The sequence below is a fragment of the Anser anser genome, assembly GCF_964211835.1.
Source record: "Anser anser genome assembly, chromosome: 6".
Lineage (NCBI taxonomy): Eukaryota > Metazoa > Chordata > Aves > Anseriformes > Anatidae > Anser > Anser anser.
In genome coordinates this window covers 35465182-35484223 of record NC_139726.1, presented here as the reverse complement: position 1 = coordinate 35484223, position 19042 = coordinate 35465182, and the positions used below count along the sequence as shown (strand labels likewise).

Here is a 19042-nt window from a genome sequence, read left to right as displayed (position 1 = left end):
CAAATATTTGGCTGCAGTAAGAGATGATGTACTTTTTATTATTGTTTTTGTTTGTTTGTTTGTTTTTTCCACTAAGAATGAACTCTCACACAAAACCCTAATTAAATCCAACTTAATAGTGATATTCAGTGCTAAAGTCAGTAACTTATTATTAACTATCACTATTTATTTGTATTCTGTGTAATGCTTCAAAACTTCATGGAGTTTTGAATACTCCAGCAGGACTACATGCTGTAGGAATCTGGAGAAAGACACTGCCTTTACTCTGGATTGTTTACAGTTTTACCAGAAAAAAAAAAATAAAAAAAAAAAATCAGGAAAATCAGAAAATAATAGCCAATAGTAAGGTAACTAATTTTTCTTTCTATATTCAAGTTTATAGTAATTAGTCAATAGCATGCCTTAGGAGAAAAGTCTGAAGGTGTTTTAGCCAAATATATTGAAAAACTGTCAATCGAGAGGTTAGAAAGATAGAAGTAAGAGGGATACTGTCTGAGGGATACTGTAAGAGGGATACTGTCTGGCTGACAGGCATAGTAAATGGTCTTATTGACAATATTCTGCACAAATTGGCCTATCGTGGCTACGGTAGCTAGAGTAATCTGTCTATATGTGTGAGTAGCTGTAATTTATAGTAATTTAATTTATAGTAATTAGTCAATAGCATGCCTTAGGAGAAAAGTCTGAAGGTGTTTTAGCCAAGTATATTGAAAAACTGTCAATTGAGAGGTTAGAAAGACAGAAATAAGAAGGATACGGTCTGACTGACAGGCATAGTAAATGGTCTTATTGGCAATATTCTGCACAAATTGACCTATAGTGGCTACAGTAGCTACAGTAATCTGTCTATATGTGTGTGTAGCCACTGTCTCTCAAAGCCTATGAAACCAACAGAGCAGGACAAAAAGCACTGTATGATGGTGAGTTACTTTAACTAGAGAGCCATAAAAGACTGATCTCAGAATACTAAACATTCAATTATTGAATTTCAAGATGGAACATGCTAATATAAGGATATTTAAGAACATATATGATCTATTTCTTTCAAATTAATCGGAAACATCTATCATTTGGGGCAGAAATTATCAGAGTGTTTATAAACATCAGGATATGAATCACACCAAAATAGCTTCTTTGGTATACAATGTCAGTGCAAAAATAGTTTGTTTTTGAAATGTTCAGGAAAGTGTCTTTAAAAGTTTTGGATCAAATTTACTGATCAACTCATCAACTGGTACGTTGTGAAAAGACACAATTTGTGCCTTTACATCAACTCTGTTGTATTAGCATGATTCCAAAGCTAGTAAAAAAGGATCATATTCTAGATAAGAATGCAACATTTCTTCCTAAGAATGACAGATAACTGTGCACATAATTCTGAGCATCTCTTTCAAAATTATGCCCCTTGTGGCAACCTCTTTGTAGACAGAGCTACTGAACATTCACATGGTCTTAGTGTCATTGTGGGAAACCAAGTTATCCAATGTAAAAAAAAAAGAGCTTTATGTGCCATATAAAACTATAACTATCAACCCATTTTTAGAAAACAAGGTAGCAGAGTTTACTCAATGGACTTTTAGCACTTAAAGTCCAGATTTTGAAATGTCAAGTGCTGTAGGTAAACTTTTCCCAATACATACATGTAACTGAACAAAAGTCACAATGAATTTTTATTTGCTGTTCTACTTAAAGAGGAAAATATCACTTTATGTGATGTCATTTTATGTTTTTGAAAAGAAAAAAAAGTGAAACATTTTGCTAGTACCTGTACCTCAGAAAGCAGCAAAACCAAGTTGCTTTTCTCTTTTGTTCAGTGCATCTGATATTGATCCCCCATCACCTGACAACTCCCAGATCATTCATGAGAATTCATTTAGAAATGCTCTTGACGTCAAATACTAAACTTGCTGTAAAGAAAAGGAGGAACCATGAATGCTGGGAAAAAAACATGATTTATAAACTATTATTTGACTATCTGCTTTAAAAGCAGAATTGTTACATAAGTAATGTACTTCTCAAACTTTACAGTTCAACTTTGGGATGGATTTCTCTTTGTCAAATGCATTTTTTGTTTGTTCAAACTAGCACAAGAAAAAAAAATTAACATCACAAGATTTTTTTCCAGGAATCAGATGGATGACTCTATGTTTTTGGAAATTCAGAATTGTCGAACATACCACTCTTAGGTAAAAGTGAACCTTTTCATGGATTCGCCTGAGTGTTGTCATGCTTTAATTAAACAATAAAGTCCCAATATCAGATATAATTTATAATCTTAGTAGAGAAGTGATCTAATAAATAAAAAATAAATACAAAACTTGAAGAACAGATACAAAGACTAGCAACAGGACCTGGAGGTCTGTTACCAAGGGATGCCATATATTAATATATGTGTTTATTTACTGTTCAATTAGCTACCATAGATACAGGGAGAAGAGAACTCATCTGAGTAATCTAACTGTCAGGGTAGCTGATAAAAATGCCTTTACACGCTGTAAGGCAAAAAAGATGGACTTTGGCTGGAACATAATGCTGGATGGTAAGCAAGGGATTGCAGTTAAAGCTGATCTCATGCTTTGATACTGGGGACAGAAGATGTGTTTGAAAAACACAAAAAATATGTCCAATGGGTTATTTCTTATATTGTTCTACTTGTATTATCCATTATAAGGCTTTGATACACCGGAATGATAAAACTGCTAACATCATCATATCAAAAAAAAAACAAACAAACAAACAAAAAAAAAAAACAGAAAATTAATGATTGATCATGGTTTTAGATGATTAGTACAACAATTTCCTTTGAATCATTCATCAAAAGGACTGAGAATTATATCAGGAAGAAAAATTACAGCAGTTCAACTTCTGTCGTTTTCCCACCTTTTACTAAGTAATTTACATTCCTTTTTATTTTTCCATATTATGAGATCATTTCCAAAGCTTAAAATAACTTGGCAGCTCTTCAAACACATTCTGTTTTCTTAACGTTTCCTTGTTTACTTATTACATGGATTAGGTTTTTGAACAGTGGTTTTCCGGCAAAATAGTAAAAGCCTGCAATGTTCTTTAAAAGGAAGATAAGAGTCACACACAGTGCAATCCAAATGGCTCAATTTTGAAACTCGTTATTAAATGTATCCTTAAAAAGATCAATCCTAATGATTCCAAGAACAAAACTATTTGTTAAAGTGAGTGTTTACCAGTGTAGAAAAGATTATAAAAATCATCCCAGAGAAATCATTCTCTCTCTCATGTTTAATGACTAACAAGCTGGATGTAAAGAACGGTATTCTTTAGTACTGTGTTCAGTTTTGGGCTCGAGTACTGTGTTCAGTTTTGGGCCCCTCGCTACAAGAAGGACATGGAGGTGCCCGAGAGAGTCCAGAGAACGGCAACGAAGCTGGTGAGGGGTCTGGAGAACAAGTCTTATGAGGAGCGGCTGAGGGAGCTGGGGTTGTGCAGCCTGGAGAAGAGGAGGCTCAGGGGCGACCTCATCGCTCTCTATAGGTACCTTAAAGGAGGCTGTAGAGAGGTGGGGGTTGGTCTATTCTCCCACGTGCCTGGTGACAGGAAGTTGTGCCAGGGGACGTTTAGGTTGGATGTTAGGAAGAACTTCTTTACTGAAAGGGTTGTTAGGCATTGGAATGGGCTGCCCAGGGAGGTGGTTGAGTCACCATCCCTGGAGGTCTTTAAAAGACGTTTAGATGTAGCCCTTAGTGATATGGCTTAGTGTAGGACTTGTTAGTGTTAGGGCTGAGGTTGGACTAGATGATCTTGGAGGTCTCTTCCAACCTAGACGATTCTGTGATTCTATGATTCTGTATATTCAATGAAGACTACCTTGAATATATTGTGCAGTTTGTAAACGACGTGTTGCCCTCCACAACAGGCATGTCCTCCTGGCATTTTAGAGGCAAACTGAAAAGCATTTAGTGTAAGAAATCCAGTGGTTTTTGATTACAAATCATTACTAAAACAGTGTGAACTTGAACATATTTTCATGATGTTCCTTATAATTCCGAGTTTCAACTACAAAACCCCAAATATTTTGTTATCAGGAAAGCTGGAAAGGAAAGTGCTTTTAAGTTAAGACAACAGTTTATGATGCCATCTTCCAGAACAGCCAAAACTCACTGGTTGGGTTTTGATTTATGAAACCAAAAAGGAGTGCTGGGAAGGCCAGGAATAATTTATGGAATTAATCAAAAGATTTACAGCTGGTTTGAGTCACTGTAAATCAGATAACTGCAATGGATCTACAACAGCCAAAGAATTTAATCATAAAAAATGTGGATAAAAACACCAATGTATTGCAATTCAAGCTTTGTCAGTCTAAGATAACATTTACCTGACTGTTTTGATTTCTTCGGTTCTTTGAGTTTTACAGCAGCAGCTCAATGTCCCGTAGCTTGAGTTAAGTAGATCTCAGGAGACTTCTTCTCATTATCTCTAAGAAAAGTTAAATGTTAGAACATCCTGCAAAACTCTATAGGATTTCATATGCTGCTTAAAATAAATAAATAAATATTTTTAAAGAGAGAGAGAGAGAGAGAAAAGACTTTGAAGACTCCCTTTTCACCTTTGACTTTTCTTTTTAAAGAAAAAGTCAAGGGTGAAATATTCTGCTCGTGTTACATAGCAATATATACATGAGAGATGAATATAACTTGGAATAGCAGATATGAACCCCTAAACCGAAAACAGTTTTTGATTGCCACGGAATACAGACTCCACAAGTGCTCTTACTACCACTTTAAAATCTTGAAAGAAAAATAGGATGCGTTGAACTAATCTGTTTTTTAATAGCCATTGCAAGTCATTTTAGGTCGTATAATTCAGGGGATCTCTCTTTGAATCATTATGAAAAGTACTGTTTTTTTAAAGGGCCTTGGAACATTAAGAATTTCAGGATTCTTTGTAGCAGACACTGAACATTGGTGCTTTAGCACAGCACATTCACAAACTGGCTGAAGACTGTGTGCAATCATAACAGACACTTTAAATAATAATACATTTCAGGTTGGACACTCTACAAAGAAAGCACGCAGGATTATTAATCAGTTGTTAACCTATCAACTTCAGTACAAACTGGGCTTTGGCATCTTTTGGAATGGACCATGCTAAAACCTCACTGAAGTATGAAAAGAAAAAAATAAAAACCTAGAATTTCATCAGTGTTAGCAATCATCTGTGGAGAGATTTCAAACTCAGTGGGGACTGAGAAATTATTCTGGAATGCCCCAGCGCACTCACAGTTTGTCTGATTATACCAGTCACTGGAAAACGTTACTAACAGATTTACCTGATTTACTATGGCCCAGACCAGACCATGTCATTCACTGGAGTTATACCCTGCTACCCTTTTGAGTACCATGAGAGTGTGTTGGGAAACTGAGCATAGGAAAGTGTTTCAAACCCCCCAAATTTAGGCTCAATACAACCTCAGGTATAAAGTAACCCAATGGTCACAAGATATCTTGACAATTACCTCCCATTTAATAAATCCAAGATAAGATGAACAGATTTTTTTTTTTTTTTTTTTTTTTTTTACAAAATCCAAACAGATAACAGTTACAATGTTTTGTTGTTGTTTGTTTTTTAAGTGTCATGTGGCAAAGGAAAAAAAAAATTAATTTTCTTAATCTTAGGTCAAATGTGAAATGTGTCTGTGAAATCCAAAAGACCACTCTGCATCCATACTTATCATGTAGTCAGGAATTCCACCCTATTTCATTCCCAGGGAAAACTTCAACTTGAAGAGTCAATAGCCATTTCTTCCAAATACGCCTAGAATTTGCTTGGATTTGTTTTCAGCACTTTATCCAGTGGATGCAAATCTTTATTATTATTCTTTGGTTTTCTTTATCAACACTGTATTATCTAAAATAAAATAAAATAAAATAAAATAAAATAAAATAATAATGTCTGGACGCCTACCTGGGCAACCTGCTCTAGGGAACCTGCTTTGGCAGGGGGGTTGGACACGATGATCTCTTGAGGTCTCTTCCAACACCTATAATTATGTCATTCTGTGAAAACAGTAGGGAGAATGAAAATTACACTTGAGGTTTTTCCTCTTGCCATCACATGCAGACAATTATCTTCAGTTATAGCAAAACAACCAGGAAATGCTAGAATGGTAGTGGTCAAAAGAACCTTACTTCAGCCATCTTTCATGCAAATATTTATATTTATGTTACGTAGTCTATGCTTACACAGTCACTGCTATTATTTTCATAGAAATTGCTCCTCATCTAATGGCATTTGGTGGTTCTGATCTGAAAAGTAATCCAGACTGCCTGTCATGCTTTTACAACCACCCACCTCATTTTGCCAGAAGGGGAAACAGCAAGGCAAAGGTATACTGCAAAAGCTCATGTCTTGTTCTTATTTCTGTCCTGCCAATTATCCTTGAGGTTTTCTGTAGAGTTCCAAGCATGTCTTCAAAATAAACTTCATCTTAGTAATGTTCATTCTTCTTTCTCTTCTAGGGCTAGGTTTGCACTGCTTTATTCTCAGCTAGCTATTTTGATTAAAGAATCAAACTATAATAGCAGGAAAATGATTTTCTGTTTTCCTAAAACATGAAACACTTTTTTGTATTTCATGTAGACATGTCCTAAATATTGAAATTGAAGACCTAGGACACAAACCACTGAAATGCTGAACTGTAATAGCAGCAACTGAAGTCAAGAGAATCTGTATTCAAGTATACCAATGATAGTGGTTTGCCTTGTTGCTGAATCTCAGCTCTCCAATTGCCGTAAGAACAGAATTCTACCTTCTGACCATTCAGCAGTTACATGTCATTAACCAATTAATGGGGGGTGAAGAACTTGTTTATTATAGACATGTATGTCATTAGTAAATGAGTCATTTTGTTTTTCACAGTAGGATTTGAAAAGTCTGTAATGAATAAGGTAATAAGAATACACATTAATAAAGGAGGATAAAATTGAATAACAAATGGCTGACTAACGATCAACGTTCATCTTGTTTGCTCCTTGGGGGCTTGGTTCCTGTGCAAAAAGGAGCATGCAGTCACATCATTAAAGACTGAATCATAATGAATATTCAAAGTGACAGAACAAAGTTTCACAAGAATCCACCTTCTCTAATTATCTGAGTTTGCCTGAATTCAGTATATAATAATAATATATTTCTAACATAGGTAACATAAGCTGGAAGCTACCACAAGAAAAGCCCTTATATGCTTGGCCAGAGGCATGCTCAGTTTCCACAGGATTTGGCTTTTGGCATCTGTGTACTCTGGTCAGCACAAGGAATTACGAAAGGCCCAGTTCTTTTTCCTTTTTTTTTTTTTTTTCTCCAGACTTTTTTGGTCTGGCAGTCTTTAGGAAGCACTGAGCACGTGCAAAATGTGACTTCAGAAACTTACAAGTCAGGTAAATGAATTTTTATAGGTTTGAAATAAAGCCAAAAAAGCTACAGTAGAAAATCTATGCTTGATAAAGGAAAGAAGCAAAACAGCTAGGCTGGACTCATATGTTGAGTTAAAAACAAATAAAAGTGTAACAGAGATGTAGAATTTGCAGAGTAATGTGGTCTAAGCAAAAGAGTAATATTCAAAGCACAACAAGAGCATGAGAGTAGATAAAAGGTATACCTATCAAGTTCTCCTCATTTTTACCCTTGTCCAATCACAGAAATAAATGCAATGTTTTCAGTGAATAATCCTAAATGATGAAAAGAGCTATTGAAAAACAGAAAAAGCCTCTTTGAGAAAGATCTGGGGGAGTAGGGCAGGGGGTGGGAGGTAGAGGAGAAATTGGACATACACAGCAACTACATCAAAGTTCAGCAACTGAAAGTTATTTTCTAAAATTGTCTGATTTCCATATAGTCTGCATGCATGAGGAAGGTAGTTCATAACTAGTAGCTCTCTGGCTACAGCCATTAGGAAGACCACAGACAGCTGCCTGCAGAGAAGTCTTTGCATAAATTCTTCAAAGAAATGTTCCACGTTTTTCCTCTCCACTGCCATGTGGACAAACTGGCTAACACATCAAGGACTCAGCTTTGACAACCTGATTGTCTTCTCCCTCTTGTTAGCTTTGTTCCACATCTGTGGTTTTTGTTTGTTTGTTTGTTTGTTTCCTGGCTCCAGAGCCAAATATTCAGCTAAGCACTGTCTGAGTGAAATGTTACAGGAGGGCCCCTCCTATCTCTAGGCCATCCAACATCACAAGAGATGGCCAGAAGCATGTTTTAATTAAGCAGATTGTTTTATTGCAGTAACATTGCAAAACATACAAAAATCTCTGTCCTCTTCATTTGGTCATGGAGTTAGTAAAACCTTTGATGTAACATTTAAAATACATTATAATATTTGAAAGTTGCACCCACCTGCACATGCACATACAATATTCAGCAAGCAGTGCTCCGTTGAGTATGGGTGATGAACCAGATTCCTAAGAAAAAACAGAACATTAAAAAACAAATTTAATATAAATGGCAGTGATAGGAACTTCCTTATATGTTTCGGCATGTTGACAATTCAGTTTATTACCCACATACTTATTATACTTAGACATTAAGCCGATGTCTGACTTGTCCAATACTAGTTGTTTTGATTTGGGATATTTTATTTATTTTTTTTTGAAAGACTCAAGGAACTATGCAATTGAGAATGCAGTTCCAATACAATATTAAAAACTGAATTATTTTTATTACACAAAAATGGTCATACAAAGCTTGGCTGGAAGCCAACTTTGCTGAAATTTGGTTATTCTATTCTGACTAAACTATAAACTGAATTCTAAACAGACCACTTTTTTGTTTGTTTTTAAAGCAAAGAATTTAGAGAATTATTCTAATTTTAAAAATTGTGATCAATAGTATAATGTGATCACTACATTGTTGATTTTGACACACACAGGCAGAAATACGTTATCAGATATTACTTGTTCACATCACTTAAAATAAGGGTTCTTTCTGCTAAAATATTTAGAAATGAGGAATTTATTACTTTCTCTGTGAAACCAATATGTAAAATGCTACACACACACACACAAAAATAAGTTCTGCTGGCTTTCTGTATTGGTAGACATTCTAATTTTAGAGCAAATTCTAATTTTTGGAGCTAATGTCAGTCCAGTAAGGGAGCATATGGACTTTGCAGTTCTATGTTGAAAACTTCTCGATTTCTAGAAGTTTTCACATGATAGTGGGGAAAACTAAATAAGTAAATTAGATTTCTAGTCTGCTAGAAAAAAAAAGGGGGGGGGGGATTTTTAGCCTGGTAGAAATCAGTAGCCATTAGGAAAAATAATTTATAATCTTTCAACACCAGGGTCATTTTCCTCCTTCAAAGAACAGTGAGGGTTTTATTTTATTTTCCCAAGACCACCCTCTCAGAATTAAAGCAATGACTCACCACAGGAGATTAGCAATTATTACTGTTAAATTTATCTCTGAAAATTCATATCCCTGTCCTGATTTTAACAATTTATAGCTCTGCCACTTCATGTGGAATAATATAAACTGCTTCTAAATTAAGAATTCCTTCAATTATCATATTGGTATCTGCATATGAGTCCAATTTAATTTAATGAGAATGGCATTCATTAAAGACAGCTTAAGGACATGTCTGGGAATACATAGTGTGCAAAGTCCAAGTTTTACCCTAGCTCTTGTACTCAGCAAAGAGGTTCTCACTTAAACCCCCCATCTCTCCATATCTTGTAACCTACCCTTCTACGCATTTTCTGTGGAATCAGGTAATACATTTCTGGGAGCTTCAGACTATTCTAAACATTGTTTAGGTGAATATTTAAGTTTCAGTAATTTTTTAGTTTGTTCTGCAGGCATAACTTCTTTAAGTACAGTTGAAAAAGATGACATGACAAGTTTTTCCAAATTTTGTATCTCTACCCTACTCAGCTTCCAGCAGGGCTGGAATCACAAATCCATAGGGTTTGGATTATAATTAAATATTGAAGAATTTATTTTATAGATGTAAACCATAAGAACATTTCCTTAGGACATGTATTGCTGTACGATAATGGCTGGTTTTAAAGCATGAGTTCTAGGCTGTACGCACCAGACAATGCTAACTCAAAAAGAAAAGAAAAAAAAAAAAAAAAAAACAAAAAACTTTTGCATCTGTATTGTCCACCATATTGGAGGTGACAGATTTATACCGCTCCTTCAGACAGACCATGTATTTCAGGAGTAAATGTTAACAACGGCTGCACAGGAAAGACTGTCCTGAAAAGACTTTTCTGATGCTTATTCCGTGAAAAATAAATTCCAGTGTCTTCTGACCTGATATAGTCACTTTGATTATCAAGAAGTAATATTCCAGCAGTGACATACTCAGTTCACAAATAATTTCTCATTAATGAGTTACAACATTTGTTCAAAAATGACCTCCATTCCAGTAAAAACACAATTCATTAAACAAGATATACTGTGTATATTTGGTCAAACTCAGGCTGCTTAGCAGGTAGCCCTCACTAATCGCTCACGGAGAGAAAGGGAATCTCTTCTCATGCCCTGCCCGGGGAGTCAGGCAGTCTGGGTTCTATTCCTGGCTCAGACATTAACAACAAGTCACTTCATTGCTCTGTTCTTCATTCCATGTTCTTAAATGAGATAACAACATTTCTCTTATTATTCGGTCCCTTCAAAATACAAATCCTTTATGGCAGAAGTACTGTGTATCAAAAGTGTCTAGCTCCCCTGAGGCTTGATTTTTGTTTGGGCTTTCTAAATGGTTGCTTGTTTTACAACAACAGTGCAAATATCCATTACTGTATCTGTATTTTTAAGGCTAAAATCTACAAAGCATAAAGTTCCTAGATCCTCACTGAAGCATCTAAATAAGAAGTAGAAGCCCATGCAAAAAAAAAGAAGCAAAGAAGACCAATCAAAATTTGAGGAAAAGACTCTCATCAACAAAATCAGGCATTGCTACTTGCTACGTGGCGGTTAGGAGCACCAAAGAGGGGTGAAGTAAATCTGTGTAGATCATATTCTAGTTCTTCAGAACAACGGATTTACTTTTAATCTCTGCTTTCAATTTTGAGATGTTTAAATAAAACTTTTTTTTTTCTTTTTCCAAGTTCTGCACCTGCTAGCCCTTTGTTTCTTAGTTTGTTTAGTTCTTTAGTTGTTTTTTCCTATTCTGCAGTGAGTTTCGTTCTTCCTAACAATAGTCCTCATTCAGGAACTCCCTTTTATCCCTCCACGTTTACACGTACTATAAACAGACAGAGTTAAATTCACTCGAGAACACATTCTCAGAATTGTCTTCATTATTTCGTTTTCTTCAGAGAATTTTTGCTGTGCATCATTTTGACCCCTAGACAAAATCTGCCTACCTACAATGAGTACCTGTAAAGGATTATGGACCCCTCAAACTTACTATAGAGGAATGGGAATGCTGCTGGCCATTAACGTATTTCTATTACGGATCCTGCAATAGCCTTCTGAAACATTACAATGAACATGTTAAAAGTATTAGAATATGCTGGGACTAACAAGCCCCAGAAAGAAATGTCATTAAAATCAATAGAAGTTCCAATTAAAATATTCTATGAATCCTTGTTCAAGGGATTAACAGAAGTGTCAACAAGAACTTTTCTTACAATAGATATACTATTCCCATCAAAGGCTGAAGCAGTCAAATATTACCTGATATTTTTTCTGGGCCAGCCATTCTCTGAAAGGGCTACCCTTGCAGTGATGCAGCACAAAGCCACTTCTACCTTGGAAGCACTGTGGCTTTCAGGCATGAAACGTGGCTTACACTGCTCCCTCTGCGTTGACAGAGTATTGACTCAGTTTTCTTAGACAGCAAGCATGTAGGCAAGTTTTTGATTTGTATTTACACAGATCCAAAGAAAACAGAGGCAATCCTCATTCACAACAGCAATTCTTAGGTTGCAGTTAGACTGACCTTTGTACATATCTCATTTGCTGTGCTCTCCTACTGATCCAGCTGCTTTTTCACCAGCACCTCCTTGACTGTACAAGGTGCCTTCATCACAAGGCCCAAGCTTCCTCTCTTTAGAAACTACAGCTTGGAGTGGGGAAGAATGGATTTAGTCCCTCTTCCACTGGAGAAAACACATGGATACAGCTGGGTATACAGCAAGTAACTAGGGTGCACTGAAAATATCCTTAGGTATTTTGGACACTTAAGCAAAAACACAATTAAGAAACATGCTAAGTATTGTCAGCTGAGTTACTTTTTCATATTCTCTAGGCTATCCCACAATTAGGTAAAAATAAGTAAAGAGAAAAATACACCATATTTGCAAAAATGCATGTAGTATTAAAAAAATGGAAAAAATAAAAGTGAAATAAGTCATGCAACTTGGTCTATTCTATTTAGGAAGTTTCAGACAGTATGTAAAGATCGATTTAGTGTGCAACACCACTCCAGACAATTAACATCACTGACATTTCTTTGCAATTTCAATTCGCCAGAGGATAAATTCACACCAACATGTGAAAGGGCAGCTGCTTTTCTTTTCTTTTTTTCTCTTTTTAAATATTATTTGAATTTAAAATTAGATTCTAAATTCTAATGAATTTTCTCAGCTTTCCTGATAAAGGGAAAGGTGCTAATTTTCAACATGTATGATGGTTTAATGAAAAACTACAGTAACTTATATGGTTTTTAAGCTAGCAGAACATTAGAGATATTAAATTCACTGTCAGCAAAACACCGTAATACAAAGTTCTGAATGAAACAGATTTCCCTCCATTTTAGTCATCAGCCTAGCCTGTTTCCTCTAAAGCACGTTATTTATTTTGAATAAGTGTATTAATATCAAGACTTTTTGTTCAAATAGTGTATTCATAAAAACAACAAAAAATTTAAAAACAGATATTGCTACATTCTCATACTTTCCTGTCATAAAAATATTTATTATTATTATTTTTTAATTCCTGATTTTCAATATCCACAGAACCTTTTAGCAATGAAATGACACAAAGACTCAGATGAAAAGCTTACATTGCTAATTATGTAACTTGCAACAAGGAAAACCAGAGAGTTTGACATGATAGTTTCAAAGCAATTCTATATAAATTCACAGAGTTTCATGGGGGAAATATTTCTTCCCTTCTTATTAGCATAAACTCCATATTTACTTTGGGCAACCTCAAAAATAATAATTCAAAAATAATTTACACTGAAAGTACTAGCAGTATGGAATACTTTGCTCCTTATTATATATGAATTAAAGAAATGATGACAAGCAGTTTAAGGGGCAAGATATATATTTGGAGAAGGGAGGGGAAAGCATGTGGAGGAGACCACAGCAGAATGTTGCCTGAGAAATTACTTGAAAAGTAAGTTTGGGTTAGGTTAACTCACTTAGTGAGTTTAGAACTCATGCATGTCCTGAATCAAATGCAGTTGAGCTTATCACAAATTTAGCTCCAGATATAATAACAAATGCTAGAAAACTAAGACAAATACAAAACCCCAGAACGTGACTATGATAAGCCATAATGGTTTACATTTCAGTAAACACAGGGAATTGTTAGTACTTCTCAAAGAGCACTGTACAACTGAAATTACAGGAAAGGGACTGGCACCAGAGGAATATAAATCAAAGACTGAACAAAACCTTTACATAAAAGAAAAGAAAGGAATGAATCTAGAAGCTGTCAGTAAACTTGGAGGGTGTAATGTACTGAATGAGGCAATGCCACAAGGAAACAAATGTGGAAACAGATAAGAAAAGTGATGAGAATGCAATAGGAAAAGCGTCAAAGAATGACATAACTGATGAAGTAAAACATGAAAACATGGACAACAGAATGAGACTTATGTCACTTGTGAGATCATCAATGAATGCTACGGATCCTTCATGCATCAGTTAGAATACTTCCAAAAGCCCCAAAAATATGAACAAAAGCAAATAATATTTCCACATCTTTGCAACTGAGAATAAAAGTATTCACATGCATTTTATCTATTCGACAAAATACCTGAAAAAGTGTTCCCGAATTACTTGACAGTTGTAAAATCTTAACACAAGTCTCAGCATTCAGAATAAATAAGTTAATTAAAATCAGAGATAACGAGGGAGGGAAATTTTAGGATCTGATTTGGGATGAAGACAGGAATCTGTTCTAGACATTATTTAAAAGTGAAGTCCTCCTTCACCTGAACTGCATCTATGACTTGAAAAAACTACCCATCATATGACGTGTTTGCCTTTCCAGGGCTGTATGGTTACTTGGAAAGAAAGCTAAACTTACTAAATAATTTATATTTCCTTAGTAATGCAAAAGACTTAAAACTAAGTTCACAAAAATCTAATGAACCCTATGGAAGAACTGCATGAAAAGTCATTTGAGTTTCACAATGACATACCAAACACTTTTGCTGCTGAAAATGAAGAGGTTTGTGCATTGACACAAATGACAGATTTCTGTATCTGCCCAGAGCATCCACAGTTCAGAGCAGTCTCCTTTTCACTTCCAACACTGCTCAGCTAAACCCAATTAGGAATCAGAAATTATGTTTGCCCTCTAACCTTGGATGTTTGATTTGGTCATCAGATGCAGAGCACTGTCTAACATATATCGTCGAGATCTAGCTCTTGTAAAACATAACTACTGCAACTTCCATTTCTAACAAAGGAAATACAGTGCTGATTGAATACAGAATTTGTTTAATCATCAAGCCTCTTAGACAAAACTAGCCTCTTTCTCAGCCTAACCTCTACAAAAATATCAAAATTATTGATATTATCAAAATACTTGATATCTTCTCAGAAATCTCAACTTAAATTTTTGCTTTCAGCAGTACAGAATAAAGAAGGATAAAATCACTACTGTACAGGTGAAGATGTTAAGACTTGGCTTTGTTTTCTATTTCCAGAACCTTTGGTGTACATATGCATGCACATAATCCTGCAGGATACAGCTTCAGATTAAATCTAAAGCTTCCCTATCACATACAATAAATACAGATAATTTTGGGAGCAGAAAGGCTACCTTTGGGCTAAGTTAAAAAATTTGAGTAATACCACAAAATTACTATTTTCTCTAAAGAAAAGAGAGTCCCTTCAGACAAAAAAGGAAAGTTATGAATAATAAGTAGATGACAGCCCAGGTGAAAATCATTGAAACTGGTAGGGTAATGAAAACAATATTTAAAATGTGTGATTCAAGTACAACAGCTAATTATTTCATGTTGCAGAAAACATGTTTTCCATTATTATAGTATACATTTAGCATAAAAATAGTAGTCTGAACTGAATTCAGTATTTTTACTTAGTGCACAGAACTGCTTTGAAATTTTCTTGACAACAGCTGTGCCAATGATATATATTCAAATTAGCACAACTTTCATCCCATGACTGCCAGCCCTGCAAACACCACAGGATATGAACTTGAAGCTGTGTGCTGTCTTACTTGTTTTGGCAGTAGTAAAAATACTGTGGATACAAGGCTTTTTTCATATAGTTACACCTGTGCATTCCCAGTGTGTTCTGACTATCCCTTGACTTGCAAACGCTATAAAAATAACAACACCAAAACAAAACAAAAACAAACACAAAAAACTTTATCGTCTAAAATTTGGCATTAGAGTGAGATACACTGGATCAAAAAATCACATTTGTTCCACCACCCGGATTACCTTTGATATACATTATATACACTGGTCATCTATGGATGAAACCAGGGAGAAGCCACACCACAGGCACAGGTATGCCTTTATTTTTTTGCACAGAATCAAGTGAAGAGGGCATAACAGATAAATTGGAAGGATTGACACGTCAAGTTAATAAAGTCTTTTTGAAGTATAATTACTCTTATTCTGTTATCTTCAAGGGATGTGGGAAGAAGTCCTAGCATTAGATCACTGGAGGATGTCAACATAAATAGCTCCACTGATTTACACCAGCAGATGATCTATCATAAAAATGTCTTTATTCAAAAGACACAAATGTAGAGTCTTCACTAATGATTGGAAAACAAAACAAGTATTTTACCACTTTTATCATCATTTATAGTAGAGAATAAATATATTCTATAGCATCTAAGGGAATGTGATACTGCTGTACAGAAAAAATAAAGCTAAAATTGAAAAATATTGGTCAAGATTTATAGTAAGGTAAAGTTTAAAAAAAAAGCGCTTGAAAGCCTCACATACATAGACTCTTAAATGCCACAGTAAATTGCTAAATGTGTAAACAACCAATGCAACGGGAAAGCTACTGGATAACAGTACATATATATATATATATATATATATATATATATATAAAGAGTAATACTCTTATATTCACCCCCACCATACTTCAATATCTTTCTGAAATGAACTAAGACAAAAACATTTTATAATTGCAAACTGTATCAGACACAGGCATAATTGTGTCTCTGAATTTTATATGTACCATAAGCAAAATCCATTATGAAATAAAATGCCAAGATTACCAAAGAAATAAATGAGGAATCAAATTCCAAGGATACCATCAGCAGTTTTAGAATTTTTACCTGTTCTTTTTCTGAGCAATAATTATTATTATTTTTATAACTAGCTTTGAACATTGTAAGAGATAAGGCTTAAAGCATATATTTACATACAGCATATCTATCCTGAAAGTTCCATGGGGTTCAAAATATGTTTTATTAAGTCATAGTCAAGTGCATCATTGTGCAAACTTGCCAGTGCTTTACTTCTTGCTGCACAAAACAATCGTCTGGCAGAACTGTGTGCTGGAGGATTGTAAAACATAGATCTTGTTATCTATCTATTTTCAGAAACACTTATCAAGAGCTTATATGACTTTTTTTTTCTTTTCCACAAAGAATAAGTACATCTTGCTACCTAAATAGGTTTAGTCTTTTTGATTTCATTACAACTAGAAAGAAAATTTATTTCCTTACAGTCTGTGCAGTTAATGACATTGTCCTTATGGACATCAGTACAGTCTCTGCCCAATATATTAAGCACAGTATTCTTTTTTGCACTGTACAGATGCAATAAAACAAAATGGAACAAAATAATTAAGGGATAATATAACAAGTTTGACTAGATCAAGGACAGGCTGGAATAAGGGAAGATTCAAAACAATGTACCACCAACAAGAAACTTGAGGGGTATATATTTTCTGTAACGTATCCATAATATCAATCACTTGCCTTTAGTTCTGTTAAGCAATTATTTATCTCCAGTTGTACCCAAATGATCTCTCCCTGAATTTTCTAGTTAAGATAATTGAGTTGACAAAGCGAGATGAAATTTCAAAAAGTTGGTCAGTTTTCCTCATTAAGAATGTACTGAAGTTATTATGAGACCATTTAAGACTGTTTTTTGTCTGTAAGTCTGAACTTCTAAATGTAGATGCCACAAGTAAACAGGTAACCTAGCAATGTTATTAACTACTTTGGTGATTTTAAGATTTATGATGGCAAGATTATCAGTAGCTCTAAGTTTTAGGCCATATGGTATTAGTTTTCTTCAACAGAAATTTTATTTAGATGCTGAGTTAAAAGATGTCTGAGTCTTTTGAACGGGATCTGGTTGCAAAGAAAATCCACGATTTGCTCCTCATAAAAAAAAAAATTAAAAACTATACTACGGTATTTCCTAGGTGTGTCCCCCTGGGAAAGCTTAGACCTATACAATACATTCTTCTCTTATCCTTAAGTTTACATCTGAAAAAAAAAAAAAAACAAAAAACCCAGAAGTTATTGTATTCATTGTCCCATTGTATCTCTACTAGAACACATAAAGAGGGTGTGTTCTTGCTTCCTTTGAAGGTGTATCATTCACTCCAGTGTTAGCGGGAATTGGGCTGCATACATAAACAGCATCTAAATAAAAAGATTGAAAGGCATTGTATATAGTTTATGCAGTAATATCCACCCTTCATTTATAAGTCCAAGACATCTTGTTCCGTTATGAATGCACGTGAATTATTAGAATGATCACTGAAAAGCTCACAGTCATAAGATGTTTACCATTCCACTACATTGTTTCTTATCAGTAGTTTTTTTTCCTATCCCATTGAAACACCATTTAAATTAAAGAACTAGCCACTGAATAACAACAGTATTCTTGAGTTTTGTTAAGATACATTAGAATTCCTTTTCTTCCTAAATGTAGTAAAATTTTGCTGAGACACAGCACACTGTAAAAATAAACCTGAACTATTTTATTATAGAAAAGGAAAGGTTCCAGTGGGTAAATAAGTTATCTATACTTGTTATCAACTGATTCTCAAGGGCTCTTCAAAAGAACATAAAACAATTCTGGCCAAAAATAATGTGTGGGAACTCATTTATTTTGTAAATATAAGGAAATGAACTATTTTGCTATAGACTTCCTACAGTTCCCACTTTCTTTCTCTGTCCCATTTGTTTCTCCACCTCCTGCAACACCACTTAGAATTACTTTTCTGTCTCTGTATATGCATTCTGTTGAAAGTCCAACGATGGAAAAAAAATTGGAGGGCTCAAGCACCAGGTGCTGATGGAGAAAAATTATTGCACATCCTGGTGGTCAAATCTACTTCTGAACAATATGAGTGACCTTGGTGCACAGGAAGTGATCCAGCAAAATCCTCATCAAATTCTAGTTCTATTTAATAATAATAATAATAATAATAATAATAATAATAATAGGGGTAAGTACTAAGTATTTGGAATGCCCCTGATGTCTAAATCATACATCAGGATTTCTTACATGTAAGATGAATTTGTACATATTAATGGGAAGATTAAAATACGGAAGAGTTAAAATGATTGGTATAACTGCACAGATCTCTCCCATTATGAACTCTCTCATGGGATAATTATGAATCCTCCTTTTAATAATCTCTATCATTCTAGCTTGAAATAATTTTGTGCTCCCAAAGCATTTGAAATGCTGAAGTTGGAATGTGTGGGGGAAAAAAAATAAATAAATAAAAAGCTATGTAAATATGAACATTTCAATGAGCTTCAAAACCGTACTAAAATTGAAAATGGCAGTCAACCCAGCTATGCATTTTTATCATTTTCTGAAACTGGATCCAGATAACATTGAAACTACCTTGAAAAT

The 19042-nt window shown here is 34.7% G+C and overlaps 1 long non-coding RNA gene across 1 annotated transcript in view; it reads right to left on the bottom strand.

Annotated features, from left to right (window-relative positions):
- The window catches only part of LOC310902066, a 128964-nt gene that overhangs the window by 25326 nt on the left and 84596 nt on the right, over window positions 1-19042 (bottom strand). The window contains exons 5-7 of the long non-coding RNA XR_014586458.1: window positions 8368-8432; window positions 5938-6029; window positions 4349-4449 (exon numbers count right to left, since the gene is read on the bottom strand). This is a non-coding gene — a long non-coding RNA (uncharacterized lncRNA). The remainder of the gene's footprint in view (window positions 1-4348; window positions 4450-5937; window positions 6030-8367; window positions 8433-19042) is intronic.